Source organism: Garra rufa, chromosome 6 (assembly GCF_049309525.1).
Source record: "Garra rufa chromosome 6, GarRuf1.0, whole genome shotgun sequence".
Lineage (NCBI taxonomy): Eukaryota > Metazoa > Chordata > Actinopteri > Cypriniformes > Cyprinidae > Garra > Garra rufa.
In genome coordinates this window covers 23,380,483-23,401,274 of record NC_133366.1, presented here as the reverse complement: position 1 = coordinate 23,401,274, position 20,792 = coordinate 23,380,483, and the positions used below count along the sequence as shown (strand labels likewise).

Genomic DNA, 20,792 nt, shown 5'->3' with positions numbered 1-20,792 from the left:
TTTGTAAATATGGGCCTTGGAAGAGGTTAAATGAGTTCCCTGTCGATACTACACTCGTACTGCGTCGTTAAGACGCTTATGGAAAAAGCTCCTTTTCTCCTGAGACTGAAGTATTTCAATAACGCAGTGAAACTGCACGACCATTGGTTTGTGCAGTGAGATGAAAACAAACCAATGGCTCGGCAGCGGAGCTGCACGAGCCTGTGGCAATGATTCGCGCCCGAACGCGCCAAAAGGGGCGGAGAATTCGGCTATATAAGCGTGCATTTTGCCACAGGATCTCAGATCCTTCTCCTTCAGCGACGACATCACATCTTCGCTGACATTGACTGACCTTCGCTCGAGAAAGAAGCCTCTCGCCGTTGAAGAGCCTCGCAGCGGATCCGCCTGCTCGTCGTTTGACGCTTCAAGCAGCTGACGCGATTCCCTGCCGCGATCCGGCGATAGAAAGAGCATATTTCCAAAGAGCAAATTTCAACTGCGTTGTTTCAAATGCCACGGCGTTTCTGTTGCTCGTGCAGAGCCCCTCTGCACGCTGTTGACGGTCACGCTGAGTGCGTCTCGTGCTTGGGCTCCGCCCATGCCGAAGCCGCGCTCACTGAGACGGATTGTTCCCACTGCGGGGACATGAGTCTCTCCTCTTTGCGCTCGCGGCTAGCTTTCTTTTCAGAAAGCGACCCCGCCCCTCGCGCCCTCCCGCTTTCTTCTTCACAAGAGCCTGTGAAGAAAAAGCAGCGGGGCAGAGCGACTCGGCGCACGGTGATTGGTGAGCTCACGCCGGCTTGATCCCCCGCGTGCCTCACCTTCACCACATGAAGAGGAATCTCCTGTTCTCTTCACGCATCCAGACCAAAATCCCTCGGCTGCCGCGAGCGATCTGGTTTCTTTTGGAGTGAGTGAGGAGGAAGCCATGGATGACAGCATGTCTCTGGCTGCATCTGATGGAGAGGATCTGTCGGGCTCGCCGCAAGACCCCGCCCCCTGTCCATCTGCTCAACCCAGCACCGCCAGCGCTGGTATGGACGCCGAACTCTTCCGCGTTCTATCTAAGGCTGTTGAAGAGCTGGGACTGGATTGGTCTCCTCCTGAGGAGCCTGCACGAAGTCGTTTGGATGAGTGGTTCCTGCCGGGGCGCCGCCAAGCCCCTCGTCAGCGAGCTTCACCGTTCTTCCCGGAAGTTCACGGTGAGATCTCTAAATCCTGGCGCGCTCCGTACTCCGCCCGCCTTCGTACCTCTTCTTCCTCCGCCCTCACGACGGTTGACGGCGCTGAAGAGAAAGGATACGACAAGTTGCCCCCCCTAGATGAGACTGTGGCCGCGCATCTGTGCCCGCCCACTGCCATCGGCTGGAAGGCAAAGGCTACTCACCCGTCCAAGCCATGCAGAACTACTTCAGCTCTCGCTGGGCGTGCTTATTCTTCGGCTGGACAGGCAGCATCAGCGCTGCACTCAATGGCGGTCCTCCAGGTCTATCAAGCAAAACTCCTCCGCAGTATGGATGAGGCTGGCATGGACGACGCTGCGTTCCGTGAACTACGCAGCGCGACCGACCTGGCTTGCGTGCTACTAAGATGACGGCACAGGCGATTGGCAGATCGATGGCCAGCTTGGTGGTGCTGGAGCGCCACCTGTGGCTAAACCTAACGGAGATCAAGGACGCTGACAAGGTCGCCTTCCTTGACTCCCCCATCTCTCCTACCGGTCTGTTCGGCCCAGCAGTAGAGGGGTTTGCGGAGCGCTTCACCGCCGCTCAGAAGTCGTCCCAGGCTATGCGACACTTCCTGCCAAAGCGCACAAGCTCTGCAACGGCTCCTAGTCGCCCCAAACCGGCGCCGACTCAGCAGCCTGCAAAGACCGCCCGCCAGCTGCTCAGCCAGCCCCCAGGTGGAGCCACGTCATCGCTCCCGCTCGGCCAGACGCTACCCTTTCCCTAGACGTCAGGGACCCCGACCCAAGGTCGTGTTGGACCAGGCGCCTCAGCGTCTTCCTGATTTAAAAAAACAGGGAAGAGGAAGGGGTCAAGTCTCGCCAGAGCCGGACCAGCCCCCAAGATGTCTCTCTTCAGCCTCCAAACACCCCGTTCTGTTCCGGGTTCAGAGCGCTGCATGTTTCCAAACAAACTGGCTGTAACTCACGGGCCCTTTCTGTCAGCACCCTTACAGCTTACCGCTGTGATAGCGGAAAAAATAAAAAAACAAACATTTTCAAAAAGAGAGCAAATTTCCTCTTCCAGAGCTGTTAAGCGGCACCCAACCACTCAAACCAATGCAACCCCTCAGCACACGGGCCGAGGCTTGGAAAGCCATCCCCGGGGTGTCGAAATGGGTTATGGGCATAATAGAACGAGGTTATACACTGCAGTTCGCTCGAAGACCACCCCGCTTTCGCGGAGTGGTCTCCACCTCAGTTCACAGCAAAAACATAGAGGTTTTGCGTACAGAGGTGAGGAATCTGCTGGCAAAAGGTGCCGTGGAAACGGTTCCCCCAGCACAGAGCGAGTCAGGCTTTTACAGCCGCTACTTCCTCGTCCCAAAAAAGGATGGCGGTCTGAGGCCCATCCTCGACCTCAGGCGTTTGAATTGCGCCCTCATGAGACGGCCATTCAAAATGCTCACGCTAAAACAGATCCTTTCGCACATACGCACAAAGGACTGGTTTTGCTCGCTGGATCTGAAAGATGCATACTTTCACATCCAGATTGCCCCCCACCACAGGCAATTCTTGAGATTTGCCTTCGAGGGAGCGGCCTATCAATATACAGTCCTTCCGTTCGTACTGTCTCTAGCTCCTCGCACATTTACGAAGTGCATGGACGCGGCTCTTTCCCCCCTGAGGCAGAAGGGAATCCGCGTCTTGAACTACCTCGACGACTGGCTCATCCTGGCCCAGTCAGAGAACGAGCTAATACATCACAGATCCGTGATCCTCAGCCACTTGCAATGCCTAGGACTCAGGGTCAATTTTGCCAAGAGCACTCTGTCTCCCAGCCAACGTATTACGTTCCTGGGAGCAGTTTTCGACTCCATTCAAATGAAGGCAATGGTTGCGCCGCAGCGAGCTCAAGCCATCCGAAAGCTCGCGGCCTCCTTCAAAATCGGAGCCCTTCGCCCTCTCAAAGCTTTTCAGAAGATGCTGGGTCTTATGGCTTCAGCATCTCCAGTACTCCAGCTGGGCCTACTCCAAATGCGCCCTCTGCAGTACTGGTTGAAACCGAAAGTTCCGCCTCAGGCCTGGCGTCTAGGACGCCTGCGCATCAAGGTAGATCAGACCTGTGTCACAGCGCTGACTCCTTGGAAGAATTTTTCTTGGATGGAACAGGGCGTTCCCCTGGACATGGCGTGCAGAAGGAAGATGGTCTCGACAGATGCGTCCAACTCAGGTTGGGGAGCTCTGTGCGATGGCCAGCCGGCATTCGGCCAGTGGTCAGAAGCCGAAAAACGCCTTCACATCAACTGCCTAGAAATGCTAGCAGTGTGTTTAGGCCTCCATACACTTCTGCCAGTCTTAAAGGGACACCACGTCTTAGTCCGCTCGGACAACATGACGGTGGTGTCGTACATAAATCACCAGGGAGGTCTTTCGTCGAGACGCCTTTTCACATTAGTGGAACGTCTCTTGCGATGGGCTCAGCTCAACTTTCGCTCGCTCAGAACAACTCATGTGCCTGGCAGGCTGAATCAAGGAGCAGACCTGCTGTCTCGGAGCAACGTCTCCTCAGACGAATGGATGCTTCATCCCCAGACGATTCAGGAAATATGGGCAGTCTTTGGCAAGGCTCAGGTAGACCTGTTCGCCTCAAAAGACAATTGTCACTGCCCAATTTATTTTTCAAAGGAGCAGGATGCATTGGCCCACGACTGGCCCAATCTCCTGTTATATGCTTTTCCCCCGATCGCCCTGATACCACACGTAGTCAGGCGGGTCAGGGAACAGAGACTCAAAATCCTGCTAGTGGCCCCCTTCTGGCAGAACCAACATTGGTTCCCAGATCTCCACCGGCTGCTGTCATCAGCACCGTGGCCTGTTCCGTTGAGACGAGATCTCTTAACGCAGGCGAACAAAACGCTTTGGCACCCCCAACCGGAACTGTGGGCGCTGCACGTCTGGTCTCTCGACGGGAGCCTTTAGATCTCCCCGAGACCGTTTTAAATACTATTTCTGAGGCCAGAGCACCCTCTACCAGGCGACTCTATGGACTCAAGTGGTCTGTCTTTTCCGCCTGGTGTTCCACCCACGGTGCAGACCCGAGTTTGTGTGACATATCATTGATTTTGTCATTTCTTCAGGAGCTGTTGGACAAGGGACGCTCTCCCTCCACGCTCAGGGTTTATGTGGCGGCCATAGCGGCATTTCATGTCCCTATGGATGGTCAGTCTGTGGGAAAGAACGATCTGATCGTTCGCTTTCTGAAGGGGTCGAGAAGGCTCAACCCTCCTCGCCCCGTCACAGTTCCTACTTGGGACCTACCCACAGTGCTGAGAGCTCTGAAGAGCCCTCCATTTGAGCCGCTGCAGTCTGTTGACCTTCGACCTCTAACGCTAAAAACTGCCCTGCTACTAGCATTGGCATCAGTCAAGCGTATGGGCGACCTACAGGCTCTATCCATAAATCCTGTATGCCTAGAATTCGGGCCAAATGACTCTAAAGTCATCCTGAAGCCGAGATGCGGCTATGTACCTAAGAGTCTCTCAACACCGTTTAGAGACCAGGTTATCTCTCTCTTGGCACTTCCCCCCTCGGAGCAAGACCAAGGCTTTAATCCCCTCTGCCCCGTGAGAGCATTGAGGTGTTATTTGGAGCGTTCGGCTTCTTTTAGGAAGTCAGAACAGCTCTTTGTGTGTTTTGGAGGCCGCAACAAAGGGTTATCGGTCACAAAACATAGACTATCCAAGTGGATAGTGGAAGCTATAATGCTGGCTTACTCTTCTTTGGGTCTGCCATGTCCCATGGGGGTAGGAGCCCATTCGACTAGAGGCGTCGCCTCGTCATGGGCCCGGTCCAGCAGAGTATCCATTGCAGAAATATGTGCGGCGGCAGGCTGGGCCTCACCGTCCACATTTGCTAGGTTTTATAATCTAGATGTCCCTGTCTTGCAGACTAGGGTCCTTTCTGCATGAGGAATTCTGTTACCAGTATTGCTATGCATGCACTTGGCCTCTGGGAGTTTCCAAGTGTATCGTTTTTCCTTGGAACGGAATGTTCATTAGGTTATCCTATTGAGCAAATTGGCTCCTACTAGCCCATCCTGTGCTAGGGCCATACAGTCGTTCCTCTACCTTAGCAACGGCGGGATTGTACTGGTTCCCCATAAGCGTCTTAACGACGCAGTACGAGTGTAGTATCGACAGGGAACGTACTCGGTTACTTTCGTAACCTCGGTTCCCTGAGATACGGGAACGAGTACTGCGTTGCTTGCCGTTGCTAAGTAGCTGCACGACTCAGTCGTCGCTTCAGTCGAAGAACCTGAGATCCTGTGGCAAAATGCACGCTTATATAGCCGAATTCTCCGCCCCTTTTGGCGCGTTCGGGCGCGAATCATTGCCACAGGCTCGTGCAGCTCCGCTGCCGAGCCATTGGTTTGTTTTCATCTCACTGCACAAACCAATGGTCGTGCAGTTTCACTGCGTTATTGAAATACTTCAGTCTCAGGAGAAAAAGGAGCTTTTTCCCATAAGCGTCTTAACGACGCAGTACTCGTTCCCGTATCTCAGGGAACCGAGGTTACGAAAGTAACCGAGTACGTTTACTGTGCTTTGGCTACAGTAGGTAATTCTAGTGGTGACAATAACCATGCATGTAACTTCTGCAGGCTGCTTCGTACTCTGTGAGATAAAGTGTCACTCTTTTCATAGCTTTTGCCGGCTCTGATACTCTTACATGGTATTTCTCCGCCTCATTTTGTAGCAAAAATTCACTCATCATTAAATGAAAACATAAAGTGAAGACCTGGTTATTTCAGGAGCCTTGTCACAAGTCCATTGTTTTTGAATGTCAGTGCTACTTCTGCTATATTTTCACACTTAAAACAATAATTTGGTACTTCTCTTGTACCACTGTCCTCTTTTCTGCCAAGAAATAAGTCACCTGGCAGTTCTCTCCCAAGTGGTTTCATTGTTGACAGCATTAAGTCTGTGTATGATTCGGTAGGCTATAAAATGCCTTTAACTGTCAGGAAATTACTTGTCTTTAAAAGTTTTGGTTCAGTATACTTACCGGTTGATCAAAAATAGCTTTAAACCTACACTTTTGTTTTTTGTTTTTTTAGTTTTATTTAGTAATTTTCAGGAGGGTGTACTCATTTTTGCAACACAACATTTTATCACTTTGACAGGAAAATCTTAATTTGCTAAATAATTTTGACATTCTTCTTTGGTAATTGATCAAGCAGGCCTGTTGGAACATTATATCTCCAAAGAATCCTAATATGTCTTTCAAGTGAAGAGTAATTGCTCAGTTTGTTAAGTTTTAGAGGGGGTGTACTCATTTATGCTGTGCACTGTATATATATCTTTTAACCTTTTTTGTAAATGGCGTTTCACTTTCTTTGCACATTCACTTTGTAAACACAAGGTCGGTACTTCCGTTTGTGTCACGCATGAGCTTTTTCAACATGACTACGTAATGTGTAAAGTAAAGCTAGTGCAAGGCAAGCATTTGTGGTTTTAATGACCAATCGAGTCACTAGATAAAACCCTTACTTCTCGGCTGGGATTGTGTCCTATGAAGCGGTACTGAAACTGCAACTTGGATCTTCAACCCGTTAATCCCCATTGACGTCCACTTTGTGGAGAAAAATCCTGGAATATTTTCCTCAAAAACCTTAATTTCTTTTTGACTAAAGAAAGAAATACATGAACATCTTGGATGACATGAGGGTGAGTAAATTATCAGGAAAGTTTTATTCTGGAAGTAAACTAATCCTTTAATCAAAGGCTTCTTTTTCTTCAGCTTTATAACCAGCGTTATTCTCTTTGTTTGATGAAATGTAAACAGCTATTCACTTTAAAATCAAACCATATATTAAGCCCAAATGAAAATGTGACCCATCATCGTACCTCATTGAGGTTTGATGTTACGTTCCAAAGATCTTATTTTGTGGTCTTAAGAAGAAATTAAACTGGCATGAGTTTGAAACAAGATGAGGGCAAGTATGATGCCAGACTTTATTTTCGGGTGACCTATTATTTTAAACGTGAAAAACTTGTTTCTGCCGGATCTTACCATATAAGTCACTCAATGACAGGTGTCATAAACATTAAAGAGCTAATCTTTCATGGCCATTAAGCAATAAGACTTGAGAATTTGGGTTTAGGTTGTTGGGAGTGTGTGTTCATATTTAGCTACTTTATCCCCTCTCATATTTCTAAAGCGTCTCTGATTCGCCCTCCGCGAGAAGTCATGAAATGATTTTTTTTTTATGTTGAGACCACGCCCATGTAGGTCTATCCCACCACAGTGACCCAGCAAGCCTACGTTTGATTCACAAGGGGAACATCCACCAATGTCCCCCTGATCTCCCTGTAAATCCTCACACCTTCCTTGATTGCAGCTATTTTTACAAAACGGGATAAAAGAAACGCAATAGGCCCTTGAGTCGAGCCAATGGCTATTCTTCCACAGTTGTGAGGCAGAAAATTAAAGCTTGTTCCAATCCACCTGTTCAAAGACCATGCAACCTTTAATATTTTATTATTATTATTATTTTTTTATCAACTAAATTGACATTGTTCTCTTTTTCATTTGATTAATAGCTGTTTGCAAACCTACCAATATTGTAAGCGAAAAAGAAAAAAAGCATAATGTTTTCTCTTACTGTGTTGTTGTCATACAGTGGCTGACATACTCAAAGTTCATCTATATTTTATCCTTCTCCAGCTGTCCCCTCGCTTAGGCTTTTTTTATCCATCCTGTGCTGCTCATCATTCTTTTAATGATGGCCGCTTTCAGTGAGGATAAATTTGCTTGGGTGACTTTACAAGCAGTGAAGTCATTTATGTGGGGTGATAATTAGTTCATGGCAAACATACATGGATATTTCAAACTTCCTGTGAGTTTCTTGGAACTTCTGTGCATAACTTTATACATTTTATGTCATTCTTGGATTTCATTGGACTTTTAATATAGTAGTAGTTCATGCTGCTACTACTAGTTCTGTGAAAAACCTGAAACTAACAGGTGTACAATTTATACTGCTGTTTGTTTGTTGGTTTTTCTAATGTGTATTTAGAAAGAAAAAAGTCAATTTCCTTTCTGGAAGTCTAGACTGTCTCATTGTGTGTTCACAATGGTGAAAACACTGTTTGGTTAAAGTTTACAAGGTAGGAAAGATATCTTTTCTAACACGAACAAGACTGCAATTCTTTAACACACTATATGCAATAAACACCCACCAGCTGTTCTGAACAACAGACACAAGTTTGACCACCACTGAAGTCTGGTCTTGTTTGTCTAGACAAACAGAAGTGCCCAGAAGGAAATATTTCACCGCATCTGAGTTCCATATGTGGACTTTAAATATTCCTAAAGTAACACGATCAATGTGACTGTTGGTCCATGTATTCTTAAATTCAGCCGTTAGCATATATTAACACACATCAGTTGCATTCGAAAATCAACTTTCGAGAAATTAGTTAATATCAACAAAAAGATTTTTCAACTGGTTGACATTTAACAATAACCTGGCAATGCAAGAAATGTTCTCCTCTCATGTTTGGATAAATACCACCTCTGTTCAAGATGAGAACACATTTTTATAATTTCTAGGGTCAAGTCAGAGTATTTAGATTATATCTCTTGAGATAAGTTGCAGCCAAAGGCTGTACATTTATATATACATACATGATGTATACTACTGAAATGTATATATACAAAATAGAGTGATTGCATATAATATAAATGCCTGTTCACACGAGTTTTCTTCATTTGCTTGGCATGTGGGGGTTATCTTCCTGATGGGAACTTAATGAAAGGACAAAGGTCAAGCAATTTTAATTAGAGACCAGACTGTCAATAAGCTCATGGTCATTTTTCTCAATCAAACCTCCTGACATTCCAGTAGTTCCACTGAAGCCTATATGGACTGCAGTTTGAATCCAAAGATAATTTACTTTTGAACATATATTGGTTTGGGCCATTCTACAGAATTGGTTCAAAGTCAGAGTTGGAATCGTCTTGGAAAAATTGTCTTTTTCCAAAAACGTGTATGTATGCAAATTATTATCCAAGGTACACATTTCTAGTAATTGTGCAGTTAATTTTCATATTGTATTTTTAAAAAGTTTGAATATTTGTCCTCTCCCCAAAGGTGTCACTACCGAAACACAGTAATAATAATTTAATTAAAAAGGTTATATTGACCTATTAAGATTTTCCTGGCATCTACATTGTAAATATATATTTTTGCTATTTTATTAACATTTTTCAGAGGTAAATTAAAAACAATGACAATGCAAGAGAGTGGTTGGTAGTACATGGTTTAATGGATTTAATGGATTCAACTATTTTATTTATTTATTTTTTTGTATGAACTATGGATTTGTAATGTGTAAGGAATGTTTGGGGTTAGTTGGGTTAGTTGTCTAAACTTGAGTAATTTTATGTTGTGCTGTTAATGTGTGATGTGTTTTTAAATAATAATATAGATGTATTTATGTCACCAGTGTCAAAGGCAAATTTCCACTCTGTGACACTCTGTAAACTAAACGTCTCGGTTACGTATTGTAACCCTCGTTCCCTGAAGGAGGGAACGGAGACGTCTCGTCGATAGACCGACGAATTGGGATCTCGCCTAGAGAGACCAATCCACTTCATGTGTGTACAAACGAGCCAATGAATATTGGCATGCATGATTGCAGCCAGCTGCGGCTGATCACAGCGTGAGCATATAATGCGCAGCAGGTGCATGCATCATCAAGATTTCGCTGAGGAGCTGGGACAGGCCCGGCCCACAGCGGCGGTACAGGAGCCACGGCGACGGGACGAGACGTCTCCGTTCCCTCCTTCAGGGAACGAGGGTTACAATACGTAACCGAGACGTTCCCTTTCAGTCGGTTCCTTCGACGTCTCGTCGATAGACCGACGAATTGGGATCCCTAACAAAGCGCCGTGGCTGCTGCCCCTTCCAGTGTCCTGAGCGGGCCTCCTGGGTCCTATTACTGGCTTTGGCCAGGGGCTTGCATCAAGAAGAACCAGTCACCATATAACATAGCACCACCATCTCAGTGAAGCTGGAACACTGGGGATATGCGGAGCTCACGTCCTTCCGATCGGAGGTTCGGAGCAATACACATATGACTCAACTCAGGGTATATGGAAGATTGGAGGTGATTGAACCCTCGTATAGTGGTAGAGGACCTACCGGGGAAACACACAGCCTCTAGGGCGCAATGTGGAGAACGTAAGAGATGCAATTAAGTCTCTACGTAGAGCCTAGCCCCTTACCGGTTCTGCAGGATTCATCGAATAAGGGCCTGACGCCTGACGTTCCGCTACGTCGGGTGTCCGCTCAGCGGAGGAACTCAACAGAGCTACTCTTGGGTTACTCTGGAGCAATATAACAAGCCGACCCAAGGCCTCTCTATGTCTCTACCCGTTTGAGGTGAGAACGCAGGAGGGGACTGTGTCTACACGAAGGCTATAGAACCTTGTGAACGTGTTAGGGGTCGCCCAGCCCGCCGCTCTACAAATGTCATTCAGCGAGGCGCCACGAGCCACCGCCCAGGAGGATGCAACACTCCTCGTTGAGTGTGCTCTCAGCCTGAGGGGGCAGGGCACACCCTGAACCTGATAGGCCAGGGTAATGGCATCAACTATCCAGTGGGCCATCCTCTGCTTGGAGACGGCATTCCCCTTCTGCCTGCCTCCATGACACACGAAGAGCTGGTCTGAGGTCCTGAAGCTTTGTGTCCGGTCAACGTAGCATCTTAGTGCTCGGACGGGACAAAGCAAAGCCAGGGCTGGGTCTGCCTCCTCCGAGGGCAGCGCTTGCAGGCTCACCACTTGGTCCCTGAAGGGAGTAGTGGGAACCTTGGGCACATAACCCGGCCGGGGCCTCAGTGTTACCTGGGAATCCGCCGGGCCGAAGTCTAGGCACGAATCGTTGACCGAAAATGCGTGCAGGTCTCCTACCCTCTTGATGGAAGCCAATGCAAGCAGGAGCAGAGTTTTCATTGAGAGAAACTTCAGCTCGACTGAATGCAAGGGCTCAAAGGGAGCCTGCTGTAGCGCTGTAAGGACTAGAGACAGGTCCCAAGAGGGTACAGAGGGGGGCCTAGTAGGATTTAACCTTCTGGCGCCCCTAAGAAACCTGGTGACCAGGTCGTGCTTCCCTACCGACCTTCCCTCTACGAGGTCATGGTTAGCGGAAATAGCAGCCACATAGACTTTAAGGGTTGAGGGGGACAGCCTACGCTCCAACCCTTGCTGCAGGAAGGAAAGCACGGCTCTGATCGGGCAACTTCGGGGGTCCTCTCCATGGGAGGAACACCAATCAACGAACAGGTTCCATTTTAGGGCGTAGGCATGTCTAGTAGACTGCGCTCGTGCCGAAGTAATAGTGTCAACTACCCCTTGGGGTAGGTCACTTAGAACCTCCGCGTCCCGTCCAGGGACCAGACATGTAGTTTCCAGAGGTCTGGACGCGGGTGCCATAGGGTGCCCCGTCTCTGAGTCAGTAGATCCTTCCTCAGAGGAATTTGCCAGGGAGGGGCTGTCGCGAGGAGCACAAGTTTGGGGAACCAGGTCCGGGTGGGCCAATAGGGGGCTACCAGAAGGACCTGCTCCTCGTCCTCCCTGATCTTGCACAGTGTCTGTGCAAGAAGGCTCACTGGGGGAAACGCATATTTGCGAAGGCCCCGCGGCCAGCTGCAAGCCAGCGCATCCGTGCCGAGTGTTCCTTCGGTCAGGGAGAAGAATAGCCGGCAGTGGGACGTCTGCTGGGAGGCGAACAGGTCTACCTGAGCCTCGCCGAAACGTCTCCAAATCAGCTGGACCGACTGGGGGTGGAGTCTCCACTCTCCGGGAAGCGCAGCTCGTGAGAGCTCGTCGGCCGCACGGTTGAGCGACCCGGGAATGTGAATGGCACGAAGCGACCTCAGATGCTTCTGACTCCACAAGAGGAGATGACGGGCGAGTTGCGACATGCGACGGGAGCGTAGACCACCTTGTCGGTTGATGTACGCAACGGTCGCAATGTTGTCCGTGCGGACCAACACGTGCTTGCCCCGTAGGTGCCCCTTGAGTCGGAGCAGGGCGAGACGTACTGCAAGCAACTCGAGGCAGTTGATGTGCCAAGTTAGCTGGGGGCCCGTCCAAACCCCTGAAACTGCCTGTCCGTCGTACGTGGCTCCCCAACCGGTGGTGGAGGCATCTGTGTATACCACAGCATGCCTGGAGACCTGTTCCAAGGGTACTCCTGCCCGTAGGAACGAGGGGTCTGACCACGGGCTGAAGGTGTGGCGGCAGGCCGGTGTCACTTGAACCCGGTAAGAGCCGCGTAGCCACGCTCTCCTCGGGACTCGGCCATGAAGCCAGTGTTGAAGCGGTCTCATATGGAGCAGCCCTAGCGGAGTAACCGCTGCTGCTGCCGCCATATGCCCCAGGAGCCTCTGAAATTGTTTCAGTGGGACCGCTGTCCTGCTCTTGAACATATTCAGGCAGTTCAACACAGACTGAGCACGTTCCTGCGTGAGGCGTGCTGTCTGAGTGACCGAGTCCAGTTCCATACCGAGAAAAGAGATCCTCTGAGTTGGAGTGAGTTTGCTCTTTTCCCAGTTGACCCGAAGACCCAACCGGCTGAGGTGTGTGAGCACCAAGTCCCTGTGTTCGCACAATTGGTCCCGAGACTGTGCTAGAATGAGCCAGTCGTCGAGGTAATTGAGAATGCGAACGCCCTGTTCTCTGAGGGGAACGAGGGCCGCCTCCGCGACTTTCGTGAAGACACGGGGGGAGAGGGACAGCCCGAAGGGCAGGACTGTGTACTGATATGCTCTGCCTTCGAACGCGAACCGCAGAAAAGGTCTGTGGCGTGGAAGGATAGACACATGAAAGTACGCGTCCTTCAGGTCGATCGCTGCAAACCAATCTTGGGGACGGACACATCTGAAGATGTGCTTCTGTGTGAGCATCTTGAACGGTAGCCTGTGAAGGGCCCGGTTCAAGACGCGCAGATCCAAGATCGGCCGAAGCCCGCCGCTTTTCTTGGGTACTATGAAGTACGGGCTGTAGAAGCCCGACCTCATATCGGCTGGAGGGACCGGCTGAATTGCTTCCTTCGCCAGCAAGGTTGCAATTTCTGCACGCAAGATGGAAGCATCTGCGGCCCTGACTGAGGTGAAATGGACACCTCTGAATTTGGGAGGGCGCCGGGCGAACTGAATCGCATAGCCGAGTCTGACGGTCCGAAGGAGCCAGCAAGATGGGCTGGGAAGCTCTTTCCAGGCTCCCAGATAATGAGCAAGTGGCACCAGGGGGACCACCGACGTACCCGCGGGGGAGCAGCGATAGGGGGCGCAGGGACCCCGCCCGGGCGTCTCGTAGCCGGTCCGAAGCGGGATCACAGCGTCTGTATGTAGTGTGTGCGAGACGCTTACCTGCGCAGGAGCCGATGGTGCGTGAGTAGTCCGTCTTGCCGTGCTCTCGAACCGCCCATCGTTGCTCACTGGCGAGGGGGGGGGACGGGTGAGGCGCTGGGGTGACCCGCGCACTCCCCGTGGGCCCCCGAAGGGACCCAGAGATAGAGAAATCTGCTCTTTTGTCGAGAATTTGGGTACCACCGACCTGACGGTCGGCGGCGGGAAAAAAACAAACAAAAGATTCTCCGCCCGGCCCTCCTCCGGGGGAGGGAGTGGTGCGATCACCATCTCCCGAAGAGCAGCATCCTCCATCTCTGGGTCGCCCGTCTCAGGGTCTCTTGTTCTTGCGCTTCCCAGTGGTCTTTTTGGGAGCCTGGACGGGCTGGGCGGCGGCTCGACGACCGGCTCCACGGCGCCGTTGTGAAGGCTGCTGCGGTGGCTGCTGTGGAGCGGAGGCGGAAGCCGAGGGCCGCCCTCGGCGACGAGCAGACTGAGGTGCCGCCGGCGGCCGGGTGGAGGCAGCAGCTGCACGCCGGGGCAAGATGTGACTGATGGCCTCAGTCTGCTTCTTGGCAGCGGAGAACTGCTGGGCAAAGCTCTCCACTGCGTCGCCGAAGAGGCCGGTCTGGGACACCGGGGCGTCGAGGAACCTGGTCTTCTCAGAGTCCCTCATGTCTGCCAGACACAGCCAGAGATGGCGTTCCTGGACCACCATGGTGGACATGGCACGACCCAGAGACCGCGCGGTCACCTTCGTCGCACGTAGCGCGAGGTCCGTGGCGATACGGAGTTCACGGAGAACTTCCGGGTCGTGACCACCCTCGTACAGGTCCTTCAGTGCCTGAGCCTGATGCACCTGTAGCAACGCCATAGCGTGCAAGGCGGAGGCAGCGGAGCCACAGGCCGTATAGGCACTACCGATCAGTGCCGACGAGTGCCTACAGGCCCGGGACGGGAGTGACGGGTTATCGCCCCGCCAAGTGGAAGCGGCGCCCGGACACAGTTGCATCGCGACCGCACGCTCCACCGGCGGGACGCCCGTATATCCCCGCGCTGCTCCGCCATCAAGGGTGGTGAGGGAGGAGGTCCCACTCGAACGGTTTCGGGCAGTGAAAGGTGCCCTCCACGTCGAAGTGAGTTCCTCATGCACTTCCGGGAAGAAAGGCACTGGGGTGGGACGCTGAGAACCAGCGCGAGCCACCCCGAGATACCAATCATCCAGCCGGGAGGGCTCGGGACGTGATGGAGGATTCCATTCAAGCCCTACCCTCTCGGCGGCCCGGGCAAGCATAGCCATCATTTCTGGGTCGGTATCCGGCACTGCTGACCGCCCAGCGGACGACAGCGTGCTTTCCTCCTCCCCGGAGAAATCCGGCTCTCCCTCCGATGCCGCGACCGACATCTGTTCGTCGGGGGGAGCCCCGAAAGTAACGGGCGGTGCCCCCAGGGGAGAGCCCGCCCGCTCTCTCGGAAGCTCCACTGGCAGCGGAGCGTCGGCGGAAGGGGGAACCCCCGGCGGGGAATTCCTCACCGTCACCGACAGACCGGCCAGCCCCCTGCTTCCAGACGTCACGCCCGCCCGGCGTTTGCCGGGAGGAACGTTCGATCTGGGCAGCGGGACTGGAACCCCGCCCCTTTGCAGGAAGCGGAGTCTGGTTCGCAGCTCCGCGATAGTCATTCTCCCGCAGTGCGGGCATGACTCATCCACGAACGCTGCCTCAGCGTGTTGAGTGCCCAGACACGTGAGGCAGTGATCGTGGCCATCGCCCGGCGCCAGGTAACGGCCGCATCCAGAAACACACGGGGAAAAAGGCATGATGTAATCGCCTCGTCTTTATAAAGACGTTCACCCGCTTGAAATTTGCTCTTTTAGAGAAATTCACTCTTTTAGTGCTGAAGCGCACAGGGGAGATGGCCGCAGCAACACAGAAGGTGGGTGGTGCAAACCAGCTGTGTGCTCCACTCGACACGGAAGACCACCGCCGCTGAAGCGCCGTGCCACCAACACAAAAGAAGAGACTTGCTGAAGAGGACTGCTTTGATGACTCGTCTGCATAGACTGGTCCAGCTCCAAAGCGAAAGCTTGATGATGCATGCACCTGCTGCGCATTATATGCTCACGCTGTGATCAGCCGCAGCTGGCTGCAATCATGCATGCCAATATTCATTGGCTCGTTTGTACACACATGAAGTGGATTGGTCTCTCTAGGCGAGATCCCAATTCGTCGGTCTATCGACGAGACGTCGAAGGAACCGACTGAAAGGGAACTAAACTAAACTAAACTAAATCAATAACAAATACATGTTCAACAAGATTTCAAATGTCATTTATGAGATTTGTTGCATTTTGAATCAAATTTTTCTTTGTAAAATGCAAAAAGTAGATCATACTGATTTCAAAGTTAAGGAATTATTAGTTTGAATATACATTTAATCAAAAACTATCTTAGTTAATAGTTCAGTATACTTTATTTTTGACAAAAATCCCATGAATCGGTAGTGACTGTAAATCTTTTAAGTGACAGTAATATTTTGGTAGTGACCACATCACATTACAGAATACTAAAACACTACTAATACATACAAAATTACAAAAAAATTGCATAACTGTACAACAATTTTGTTTATTTCCCACAAATAAAAGATTATGTGTTCTCTTTTGTCACTACCGAAACAATGATGACATGTTTTGGTCGTGATTATATTGGTATTGGCAATTTTATGGGATAACACCCAAAAAAAACACAAAGATGTTACTACTGAAATGCCACCAAAAACGTTTCGGTAATGACCATGTTAGATACTTTTAAACCTAGCTCAAATATGCACAGGGTTACCTAGCACAGTTCTGAACAGTGGTGACGTTCCATAAAGTTACACACAGATTTTTCAGACTTTTGAACACATTTACCTCAGAATGATGGGCCTATCTACTTACACCTTGTACTGTAGCTATGAGAAAAGGGGACACAGGAATATTTTCTGATCATAAATTTAGGGGTGTAGTTCAAATCTGTCTCAGCCAATTGACTAAAACATACATTGTTTCGATAGTGACATTTTTTTCTACATCAAGTAATTTAATATTTTTATGAGTTGAAATTTAGGAGTTTGGGACAGCCACCTCCCAATTGAAAGTACCCACTAAATGATGATTTTATATATATATATTTAGCTTACTGATATTTTAAATATTATTGTGGGCTTCAATAGATAGAAGGATCTAAGTAAACATCTAATATATGAATACTTAAATGCTTTTAAAATGTGTTTTTTGGTTGTGGGACAGCAGTTTACAACGGCCCATTTACAATATAAACTAATAAGAAACTATTTAATCATAATCTGTGACATCCTGTTCTTTTTTATTAATAATAAACACAGCTGACCATCCACACACATAGTTTCAGGCACGATGAGTTGATGAGTCTCTGAAAAGACAGAACTCACAGGAAGGGCATCCGATAGCACATTCTCTCTCTTCCAGCCTTCTATTCTGAGTGAGTGTCCTAGAGCTGCGGCTTCACAGGCCTGGCTGTGATCAGGCCCCTGCTGAAAGATAGATACCTTCACCTGCCCGTATCTGCCCTGGGCATCACAGCCACATTCCTTAGAGTGGGATTGACTGAACACCCCTCCACCAACACAGACTCTTTTAACTGCTAGTAATAGGAAAGACTTCACAAGGCAGCTTTGGCATGATACAGTGAGCTGTCTGGAAGTACAATCTTTTGCCAGGTTAAATGTATTTAAATATCCTGTTAGTCACTTGCAGAAGCATCCTTAATTGTGTTCAGCTGTCACTATTAACTGAGAATAGTATGTATGCTAGTACGCTATGTACGTTAGTTGCGAAAAGGTTTAAAGTCACAGTTACAAGGAAAGCACACGTGAGCGGCAATTATGAGAAATAGAGTTACAATTTGTTATTATTTATGTGACTTGAAAAAAGGCTTTTGATTGACAGTCACTGTCAGTTGGTCTTGTTGATCTGTCAGAAGAGATTTTTGCAGATTTTTGCAGTAGGTGTTGTGTTAAAGGTAAAACTATTTTCAAAAACGTATCGCTTCAAGGATCTGTCCTTTTTGGATCATGGGACTCAAAAATCAAGATTTTCACACCTGGAACCAAACATTCGGGTGTTAGAAAGACACTTGAAGTGTAACCTCAGCCTCAGGTCTGGACTCCATTGGAAGCAGATATGAGAAGTATATGATTTACGTTTCCTAAATGGATTCCAAAGATAAAATCCATTAAAATGTGGCTTCTATGATTTTAAAACTGAATTACAAATTCTACATGTCTATCTCAATAAATGCATTTTAAGAAATTGCAACTGCTCTACCTGTTACATGTAAAGTTTAGCTGGGTATCTTAAGCTTAAATCTAGAGTAGAAAAGGGAAAAAAAGGCATTGACATGGAAATTTAAACTGGCTTTACAAACCTGCCCTAACAGCTCTGATATAATTAAAGGTTCCACTTCAGTTTAACAGATTGGAGCTCTTAGATTAGTCCTCTGGTTTCGTCTTGATAAATCCTTAAAGGAATGTCCAGTCTTCCAGCTACCTGCTTTCCTTTCTCTATTTGAGGGGGGTTGGGAGATTGTTATCTCAGGCTCAGTTTACTACGTACCCCAGCTCAGCCTAACAAGTGTATTTCGATGCGTACGGTCCACTCGTGCCTTTGTGTAAGCCTGTAAAGAAAGTATTCGTGCTAAATTGGATAACAAGCAGCTTTTCTGTTGATAATTGAGTGGCCATTCATAATTTTCAACATGATGAACAAAGGCAACAGGCTAAACAAAACAAGAAGCTTATCAGTTTTCACTGAATGCGAGCATGTTCGTAAATGTCTCCATATTTCAAAATGAAATATTTGAACTCTCTGAATTTGAATCTGCATATGCATTTACTGTATATCAGCATATCACCTTCAGGATTTTTCACAAATAACATCAATAAATTAAGTGCTCTTTTGTCAAAATGATGTTTTAGCTTGAGGTAAGTGGTCATGTCAAAGGCTAAATATATGTAGGAGGTTATGAGCTGGTTTTACAGCTCATGGGAAAAAAAGTAAAGTGGATTTTATCATTTTGGAGCCTATTTTCTTTTATAAGTGAGATAATTGTCCCAGTGTTGTAGGTTGATGTATTGAATGAATGTGAAAAAAATGTATATTATTAAAAACAATTTCAATCTGTTTTACAGATCTCTGAACCTGACTGATGGATTTTTTTAAAACTGGAAGTAAAAGCTGAACTGCGTGGAGAAAAAAAAAAGTTGTAAACTATGAGCCATTGTTTTAATTTTAGCAAAGTCTGTGAAACAGATTCCAATGTGCTGTGTTAATGTAAAGGAATTACAAGGAATATTTTGTACTCATATTTTGACTTACATAGTATTGTTTTTGAGTCAAAGGAAATATACATATAACAGAGAACATTTTCTGCAGATTTTTGGGTTGCACTTTATTTTATAGTACTTGTACTTACAGTGTACTTAAAGTGTAATTACTTAAGAAAGTACTGATAATATAAAGTAATTACATGGGGTAGGGTTAAGTTTAGGGGTAGGTTCAGGGTTATTACATAGTTATTGTGTAATTACTTTAATAAGTACATAGTATGTACATGAGAAACAGGACTGTAAAATAAACTGCTACCGATTTTTGTTTTTACAGTGTATTACCAATACAGTTACCATAATTATATATGATTTAATTTTGTGACTATTTTAAACCTAATTTATGAAAAGCTAATCTAATCTTAAAAGGATCACTTTTAAGTCATCTATATATGGTTGTCAGCTGTATATGTATATGAACAGTGTGTAATCTTTTTCTGTGTTATTGCATCCAGATATTGCCATATTATCACTTGGAAGTTGTCATTTTTTTTTTACAGTTGCAGGCCTTTTTAACAAAACTAGAGAGCATATATATCAATATATAAAATATATAAAAATCAAAAGTGTATTATGAGTGTCAACGTTTATGGCAAAAATGGCATTTGACCATTACATTGAATATTTTTAAACAATTAAAATACATCTGTATGTAAAGGAAGTTATGTAAAGGAATGCTAATCAGAGTGCTACAGATCTCAGTTCCTCGGTTGTATGTGTTATAATGCCTGTAAAATGTAAAACATTACATTTAGGCTACTTTAATTGTATTCTCTTAAACTGCTGTAAACTACACAGTCTAAACAAAGATAAAGGCCTATTGTTGGGTGCAACATGGGTTTATAATTAGTTGCTTCTGCCTTCTAATGACATTTTGTCAAGAATTACAATAAAATTGATCTTGATTATAAATGTCAGTCATCATTATGTGTAGTTTACATAAGTCTCTTTTTTAGAAAAACAGTCTTGGTTTTTAAATAAACATGACTTTAAAGAGAGAGAGTTCACCCAAAAATGAATATTCTACAATTTATTACTCACCCTCATGTCATTCCAAACCTGTAAGACCTTCGTTCATCTTCGGAACACAAATTAAGATATATTTAGTGAAATCCGAGAGCTTTCTGACCCTGCATAGACAGCAACACAACTGACATCTTCAAGGCCCAGAAAGGTAGAAAGGACATTGTTAAAATGTTGAATAAAACAACTTTATTCAACAATATCTTCTCAACAGTGGACTATAACATGGACTATTTTACCAACGTCCTTACTCGCCTTCTGGCCCTTGAACGTGATAGTTGTGTTGTTGTCCATGCGGAATCAAATAGCTCTCGGTTTCATCAAAAATATCTTAATTTTTGTTCCGACAACGAATGAAGGTCTTATGGGTTTGGAACAACATGAGGGTGAGTAATTAATGAGAGATTTTTCATTTTTAGGTGAACTAACCTTTTAAGTTTAAGATTTTATCTTCATCAAATTGTAGTTTATAACATTAAAAGTCATGTTCTGGCTGCCTATTTTATTCTGCTTATTACTGCAGTTACAGTAATGCAAAAGCAATTGGTCAGGTGTATGTTCTGTCTTCAATACAGCACGTTTAATGTATGAGAACTGTAAGCAGATGCCAAAATAGATAGTTTTATAACAAGCCTGCAATAAAAGTTTTATTTCTGGTTCAAGTAGTTACGATTGCATTTATGAGCTGCCTATAAGCTGCCTCCTCCTACAAACTTTGATACCAGATTAGAGACCATCAGCTGTTCATGACAACTGAAACAATTTCAAACTCAACAATATTACAATAAATCTAA

General features: G+C 47.2%; 1 protein-coding gene across 1 annotated transcript in view; it reads left to right on the top strand.

The window, feature by feature from the left end:
* The window catches only part of LOC141337390 (uncharacterized), a 33,953-nt gene extending 13,161 nt beyond the window's left edge, over positions 1-20,792 (top strand). Inside the window, exon 10 of the mRNA XM_073843202.1 lies at positions 18,781-20,792. The gene's annotated coding sequence lies outside the window, so the exon portion shown is untranslated. The remainder of the gene's footprint in view (positions 1-18,780) is intronic.